Below are 8,255 nucleotides of genomic sequence, written 5' to 3' on the forward strand. Positions count from 1 at the left end.
AATTGATATAAAAATATTATCGGTTTCCATTTTGTGAGATTACGTGAGATTATGTGTCAAGTTGTCTATGACTTGGTACATTGTGTGGTTAGTGTTGGGAAATTGTTTTGATATTTTTTATGTTCGTGTGGTGCTATCAACGACTGTGTTTGAACTGTTTTTGAGTTGATTGCAGAAACTAGGAAAGTGATCAACAGAATTTGGAATTTGTCCCAAAATAAGCTCAACGTAACCATCGCGTGCATTCAATATACAAGTATACGAAATGACATTGCTCACATTTGCTCGAATTTGATTTGACCAAAAGGAAATAGAGTTCCCATTACTGATTGCTAAGATTTCAAATTTGAAGTTCCCTATCAATTTTGCATGCAAGTACTGTGTGTATTTGACTGCATATTCAATAGTTAGAATGACAAAAATATGAAATTGACCGCAAAAACCTATAGTACTTAGTACGGGTACAAATGATACTTCTGAACAGACTTGATATATCTTGTTAAAGCAAATCTTTGATCGTTTGTGTCCTAGTGAATTCAATCACTTCATGATTATTGAAATAAAAAGAGTGACTTACCCTTATAATGTACCTAGCTCTCATTTAAGCAGTCCTTATTACAAATTACATTGTTAGGTTATAATTAAAGATTGCAATATCATGGGAGGCTTTAATATTGATCTATCTAAATCTCAAACATGTGTAAAATCAACATTTTAAACTTCTGGTATACTAAATCATTAGGATCACTATGAATACAAAATAAATTGGAATCATCAGCAAAGAGGATAAAAGAGAGAACACTCGAAGAATATCGAATGTCGTTTACACAAATAGAGAATAACAGTGGACCAAGAGGATTTCCTTGTGGAACTCCACACGTGATTAGAACGGTAGACGAATTATACACTTGTATCTATAAGTTGTTACAGATTTAGTGAAATTTAACGCTGTATGGCACACGTTGAATACTTCGTGGGTGCTGTGGAAAGTCCACTGACGCCCCGCAAGCTTGACTTGGGATGGCCGGGTGGAATTCGAAACTCAAATCGCTGAAAAAGATTGGTGAAGAATAAGAAGACCTCCATTTTGGCCAGTTGAAGCCCCAGACACTCTCGGCGACCTGTGCACCCAACAATCAAGATAAATTGACACAGAGTTTTACAAGAGTTGAAGAGTTTGTTTGCAAAAACCGATATGTCCATATTTGCCAAATGGAGATATTTGCGATTAAAGGTCAAGAAAAATAAAGAGAATAATAAGAATTTTTTTTGCTTCTTTTGACCATAACTTCAGTAATGTACCTTTATATGTAGTGACCAATACGTTTTAGATCATCTAAAAGGTATTATTTTGTACTTTATGACAGAGACCGTACTTCAAAATCTTCAAAAATGGACTTATCGTTTTTTTGCGAACAAACTCTTCAGTTCTACTTCCCAGAAAATGGCTTATGCCATATCATACAGATGTGTTAGACCTACACGTATTTTGATTCTTGGTGATCGTATCTAATAATGCAGATGAGAGACTGCTATGAATTACCATTTCTGGTTACTTCTGCTTATCAACAACTTCGTTATTTTTTCCAAGTTTATTGAAATTAAGCCCTTCCATTTGCAATTATCAACTTTCATCAAAATTGATTACAAAAAAATTCTGCAAAGTGCACTGCCGACCTCTCTACAAGTGGTTGATTAATCAACTTGTTGATTGTAGTCGGTAACCTGGAAGAAGAAAATATGTCTTAAATGTAACGGTGCCGTTAGAAATGAATTTGATAGTATGATGTAATCGATATAATAATGTTATATACATCTAGACGAATAAAGAAACAAGTAAATGAATAATAAATGTAACAGTTGAGTAACCACATAAGTAGGCTATATACAAAGAGAGAGCATCGCCGCGAAAGCCAGAAAGAATAAAATTATGAAGGACTGTCTGGTTACATTCGAAGACAGACATATGAGTCATATGCATTGGATAAAATGGGAATCTTGGAGAAAAAAATAAACAAAAGAAATAAAGTTTGAGGAGGGAGAGGGTGACATATTTCCTTACAGTTCGTTGTTGCATTAATTATTTTGCCCAGATTGGCATCTACGCTTCACAGTGAGTAAAAATATAACAACACGCATGTATCTTAGAATGAATGGTTAAGAATGCGGAATTAGTTTAGACAACATTATCTAACCATACACTGTTTATTAATTAGACTTCAATGCGTTTCTGGGAGATTCTTGTTTTGCGGAGACGCGTGCAGAATAAACTGTGCATTCCTAAATGTCAGGTTTCTTTGATAATTATATGACGGACAACGATGACGTACCATCTCCTATGACATGGTATTCGTGAAGTTTTGACTGCATTCATTACACAAGATTAGATATAACTAAGATTCGCTAGGTCAGATGCACTTACCAACGCCAAACGGCATCCACGCGTCACTTTTAATGACAGTTTTCCCGTCATCAGACAGGAATCGCTGTGGCTTAAATTCTTCTGGATCCATCCACTCTTTGCTGTCATGGTGAACAGCCCAGATGTTAGGGATCACAATGGTCCCCCGAGGTATGGTGTAACCAGACAAGGAAACATCGCATGAAGTTTTGTGGGGCAACGTGTTGGGAAAAACTGGTCTCAGGCGCATCACTTCAAGTATCGTAGCCTCGCAGAAAGGTAAATTCTCCCTGTCGCCCAGTGTTGGCTGTCGGCTCCGCCCAACAACATTGTCCAACTCGGCCTGTACCTGTATGTTGACGACAAGGCAAAAGCACTGTTGAGTTGAAAGTTACATAGTTGTCTTTAAATCTAATTCTGCTTTCTTGGGAAGAGGGTTCCGAGGTGCTAGATGCAACATATTATTGGTCCTATTATCACCTTCACTTGCAAAGAGAAATCTTGACATGAATTATTATTGTCATAGAAAGCCGCCATGAGCACATTTCTCCTCCACTGTCATTATCACATCAGTGGTAGAGTCCGACACCGATGGGGAAAATAATAGCCACAATTGCTAAACCTAGTTCCTTCAGGGAATATTATAATTGTATTATTGGTGTGTTTTACCATAAAGTAAAGACAATATTAGCGTCTATAGCAATTTATGCGTGAGAAGTATTCACTCTTCCATTATTTTATTCTTTAAACAAGAAAGAGAGGGAGAGGGGTAGATGGCAAGCAGGACTTGCTGATCACCTTGGACAAGGACATCTTCATACATCCCTGCCTCCACATGCTATCTTTGTATAGGACTCTTTATAATAGCTATCTTACCCACGCACATCTCATGTATAATCGAGGGCCAAAATGACCATCAACAGAACAAATAAAAAGGTTTAAGAGTTAGGATATTTCCTTTTTTGTTTGTTTGTTCGTTTGCTTTTGTTTGTTTCTTTCTTTTAGTGTTTATGAATCTTTAGGCCATTCCTTGATCATCTTATTTTTCTTTACGGAACCCATGATACCGTTTTCTTCAACCCACTTTTTTTTTGTCCACATAAACGGCTTATGACGTCATGAATAACATCTCCATGCATCATATATCTTCTTCTACCCCGTTACCAATTCTCATACTAGCATCTTCCTTGAAGGCTCCAAAAAGGGTAATGCCCTTATCATTGCTGGCCGATATACATATTATATAATATAGCCAAACAAGACGGATTTGCCACGCGGTCACGGTCATAAACCTGATTATTGATTTTTGTGGTAGGACAAAAAGGACATTTAGGCTCTAGTCGCAGTTACTGGCAAAGTCACCTCTTCTTGATAATGCATACGAATGTAGAAATGAAAAAAAAAATGTATATTTTTTCGTAGCATGTGATCTCTTAACTTATGAATCCGGACGTAGACTTTTATAAAATTTTGTTAAACCTATGCAGAGAGGGATATCGCATCAACATTGTCATTTCATTTCCACTTTGTAACAAAACGTTCAATGTCATATTCAAATGTGGGCATAATTATGCAGTTTGCAAACAAGTACAAAGAGTTTACCTTTCGTTGTACGTCTGGATAGGTCATCAGGTAGAGAATCATCCACGACAACGTCAACGAGGTCGTCTCCAAGCCTGCCGCAAAGAAGTCTAGGACGGACCGCCAAAACTCTTCCAAAGTGAACACATCAGATATGTCATGTGCAATGAATGCGTCTACCATGCTGCGAATGTCGCTTTTCTGAAACGTGTCGCGATGACGATGCATTTCAGAAAGAATAAATTTCTTCGATATCAAAAAGTTTGTTTGAAACTCACGGCACCAAGGGGTGTAGAGGAGGAAAGAGAAGACATTCACGGGATCAGAATCCGATACGCTGGTGAAGAGCCTGGTTATCGAGTCTACTACCTTCTGGTATTCCACGTCATCGTAATCGAATCTGTTACCAAAAACAAGTTGGCAGATGATATTCGAAGTCGCCTTGTTGAGGTACTGCAGTATCTCGATGGGCTTGTCTTGAGTAGCCTCAATTTCATCACCAAGGTACTTTGCCTCAAGGTTGATTTGAGGTTCGAGGCTTTTCTTACCCATGCCGAAAGCCCGGAGAGTGACGAGGCCAAATTTTCGGAGATCACTCCAAGACTTTCCATTGCTCCATACTATGGAAGCTGAAAAATAATAGTCACAAATCAAACGGACAGTACATTAATATCTACACGAATTTTCGGATCTTTCTCCCCGTGCATATATAGACCTATCTTTTAAGAGTAATGGGAACATACTTTTTGAAGAGTGTAGTATTAACTTAATGATTGAAAAGTGTCTATAAATGTCGGTATAAAAAATAACTCTATCAATATATTGTAGCTTTCTTCGATTTCATCGAGCATTGCTGTTCGTCGATAATGGCGAATCTATTTCAAGGCTACATTTTTCTCTAATTCAAATCCGTGTCAAAACAGAAAAATTAACATAGTACAGATTTGTATTCTTGTAAAGGGGAGACCTGAAGGCAAGAACATTAGAAGCTTATTTCTCCTGCGATTGACTGATTGTGCCATGAAAGCATACAAAAATATAAAATTCGATATCTTCATATCGCAATGTGTAATCAGTCACCAGACGTGTAAATCAGTGAAGCTAAGAGTTCTTTACTATTGATACTAAGGAAACGAGATATGAACAGCCTTCAAGATCAAGTTCAAGTTCCTTTGTTTAACACATAGCATAAATCATACAAAGATACATCATATAAAATAAGACAATTCAAATATCGTGACACTTGCACGTACAAAAAAAGAGAAATTATGCAGCTGTAAGGAATCAGCAGAAAGGCCGAGGCCCTATATGCGACCCTGCACCACAAAACAAACAAAAAGTCGCCAGACATGGAATTTTAGTTAAGGGCATATTCTGAAAGACTAGACTCTAAGCTTTAAAATGATGTATAACTCAATTCCTATAGACTCCCCTAACCTATCTAAATACTGGAAAGAAAGCACCCACTCTGGAAAAGTGTGAACTGAGAAAAGAAGTTCTGAAGTACAGAGTCTATTCAAGCGCTTAATCATTTACCAAGCCGTGCTAGCTGTGCAATGAAAGGGACAAAACACAGGATGTAAACCACCTGAGCAACAGCAATGAAGGGATTATCAGATTAAGCTACAATTGGGCATGTTCCATTAACACATTCTGCCCATGATTACTGCCAACTTTCATAGCAGTAGCATTATCCTTTCAAAAGTTATTAGACTTGAAATTGAAGAGAGTGCTAGGGATTTCAAGAATTGAAAAGGGACCTCTAAAACATACTTGATCATTCTACTCTCCTCCAAAAAGGATTGCAGAAAACGTGCTAAAAACACACTTTCTCATTCATGTCATGATCCCAAATTAGAGCATAATGTAGAAGAAGGATAGCTCTTTCAGGTAATATGAAAAAACTCAAAATTAAGTCAATTGACGCTTTTCACTTGTTTTGACCGCTCACTTAAAATCAAGGGGTGCAACTTTTTGTTCGTTTTGTGATGCAAGGTCACATATAAAAAAATGAGACCCTGAAATAATCATGACAATTATACATCTAACACAATTCACACACACACACACACACACACATTCACACACACACACATTTACACGCCAATCACACAACAATATAACTGTATCGAATTAGAATTAAAACATTAGAACTTACAACTCTTGGTCTTGTCCGGAATGCCTTCCAGTATATGCTTTGGAACATAGCGATCAGAAAATGCATCTCCGTTCTTTACCAGAGCCTGCCTAATGGAGAGTTTGTCATTCAAAACTACGGTGAAGTATGGTCCTTTCCGCAAGCTGAATACGGGACCGTATCGTCGAGCAAGATCCTGGTAGCCTATGTCTCGTGGCTTGGTCGTCCGCCAAAGCGGTATCCTATAAGCGGTAAGGACCACGGACCAGGGGGCAAATTTTTCCTCCTATAAGTGGGCCTACGTACAAACCAGAGAGTCACCATGAAACTGCACAATCCAATAAGTAATGCGGTTGAAATGACTGTCATAATTTCAGTTAGTTGATTTCCCTACTCTAGCGTATAACGATAAACAAAAACGAAACCAAGCTGGAAATGGTTAGAAATTGTTGTCCGAGGGCAAAACGCTCAGCGTCATTATGATATCTGCTGTATAGAAAAAGAATACAATACTATTATAGCTTATCTCTTCGATTCAACCTTGCCATCACGTGAACAACAATTAATCAGAATGTGACTTAGACCTCTTGACCCTGCCCAAAATGACTGATAATTATGATGCCAGTTTCGACCATCAGTCTTCAAAGAAGTGGACTTTGGATGGACTACGTTTAATAAATTCAATGAACATAACCTTGCCCTCGACAAGGTCAACAGCTTTATTCAAATATCTTTAGTAAATAACGTCCGTGTCCGTTTCACATTTTCATTTGATTCGGTTTTTGTTTCGTTTATTCGTAGAGTTTTTTTTTTTTGAGGGGGGGGGGGGGTTTGTTTTTAGCAAAATGCACTTTCTTTTTATGTTCCCCATCGCTTGAACTTAAGTCGTGTTTCCTTATAATAAAATTGTACGTGCAAAGAGCGGCGTTGCTTTCCATGCAGCTGGCATCCATTGAATAATAATAATACAAATTGATCATTAAGGATGATTTTTTTTAATGTTGCGGTATAGGCATGATAGGTAAAAAGGTTACCCAGAGGAATGTGGTAATTTGTGATGGTAACATACAAACGACAAAACGCACTCTATGGACATATCACAATTAATTGTATTTATGACCACATGTGCAGTTAGTCGGTTACATCGAGACATTATGTCCACTTCATTTCTGTGATTACGTGAGTGATGTTTATAATTCAATGTCATGAAGAGTACATGTTGTTCGTTCTATTTCATGCAAAAGCGATTTCTTTATGGCAAATATACTTCAGAGATTAGCGGAAAACGCCTGACATGAAAATATTCCCTTCTCTAATTTGCATGATTACCATTTTTTTAAAATTCTTCTTCATCTTCTTCTTCTGGTAGCCCTGCGTCCTTCGCACGTGAAGATTATTCAGACGTGATCCACGCTGTGCGTGCTGTTCATATGTGAAAGTGCAGTTGTACAAAATATCTCATGGTGCGAGTAAAATTAATCAAACATTCGTATAGTTTCTATGTTAATTTGTTTGTTTGCTTTAAGATAATATCACGGATAACCAAGATTACGTTTGTACATACGTTTTGGTACTTATAGACATGATGGAATGGTTATTATGGTCTTCTTTCTTTCCTGACTTTATTCTGACACTTCCACTTTCCACATAAATCATATCTGTAGTTTATTCGGTATTCCGTATGAAATGAGGTTCTTTTTTTTTTAAATTAAAGCATTCCATCATTCTTCAAGTTATATCTCATATATGTTATGTACACAACAGATATAAGTATAAGGTATGCACATATGAATTACATAACGCGCGTGTACATGCGTTTGTATAATATGTGTTTAGACGTCTGGGTGTATACTTTGCTCTTAATCTTAAAGGGACTGTACAGTACTGGTTGAGGTGGGGATTCATGTTTTGAACATTCTTAGGTGAGATAGTGAGAAACATCTCATGAAATATGAAAGAGCATGTAATTTTAAAAGGATTCAACGTTTATTTTGATGAAAATTGGTGTTCAAATGGCTGAGATATCCAAAAAAGTGATAATAATAAAAGGCGACATGCCCCACCTTTATTAGGATCTCTTTGTTTCACCTTGTTTTTGGATATCTCAGCCATTTCAAAACGGATTTTCATCAAATA

At 37.2% G+C, this 8,255-nt stretch overlaps 1 pseudogene; it reads right to left on the reverse strand.

Moving 5' to 3' along the window:
- Window positions 1-942: 942 nt before the first annotated feature.
- On the reverse strand, window positions 943-6,488 carry LOC139726080 (cytochrome P450 2J2-like; annotated as a pseudogene).
- Window positions 6,489-8,255: the final 1,767 nt, after the last annotated feature.

This window comes from Diadema antillarum, unplaced genomic scaffold (genome assembly GCF_040938485.1).
Source record: "Diadema antillarum isolate AM-2024a unplaced genomic scaffold, OU_Dant_1.0 seq00000079_RagTag, whole genome shotgun sequence".
Classification (NCBI taxonomy): Eukaryota; Metazoa; Echinodermata; class Echinoidea; order Diadematoida; family Diadematidae; genus Diadema; species Diadema antillarum.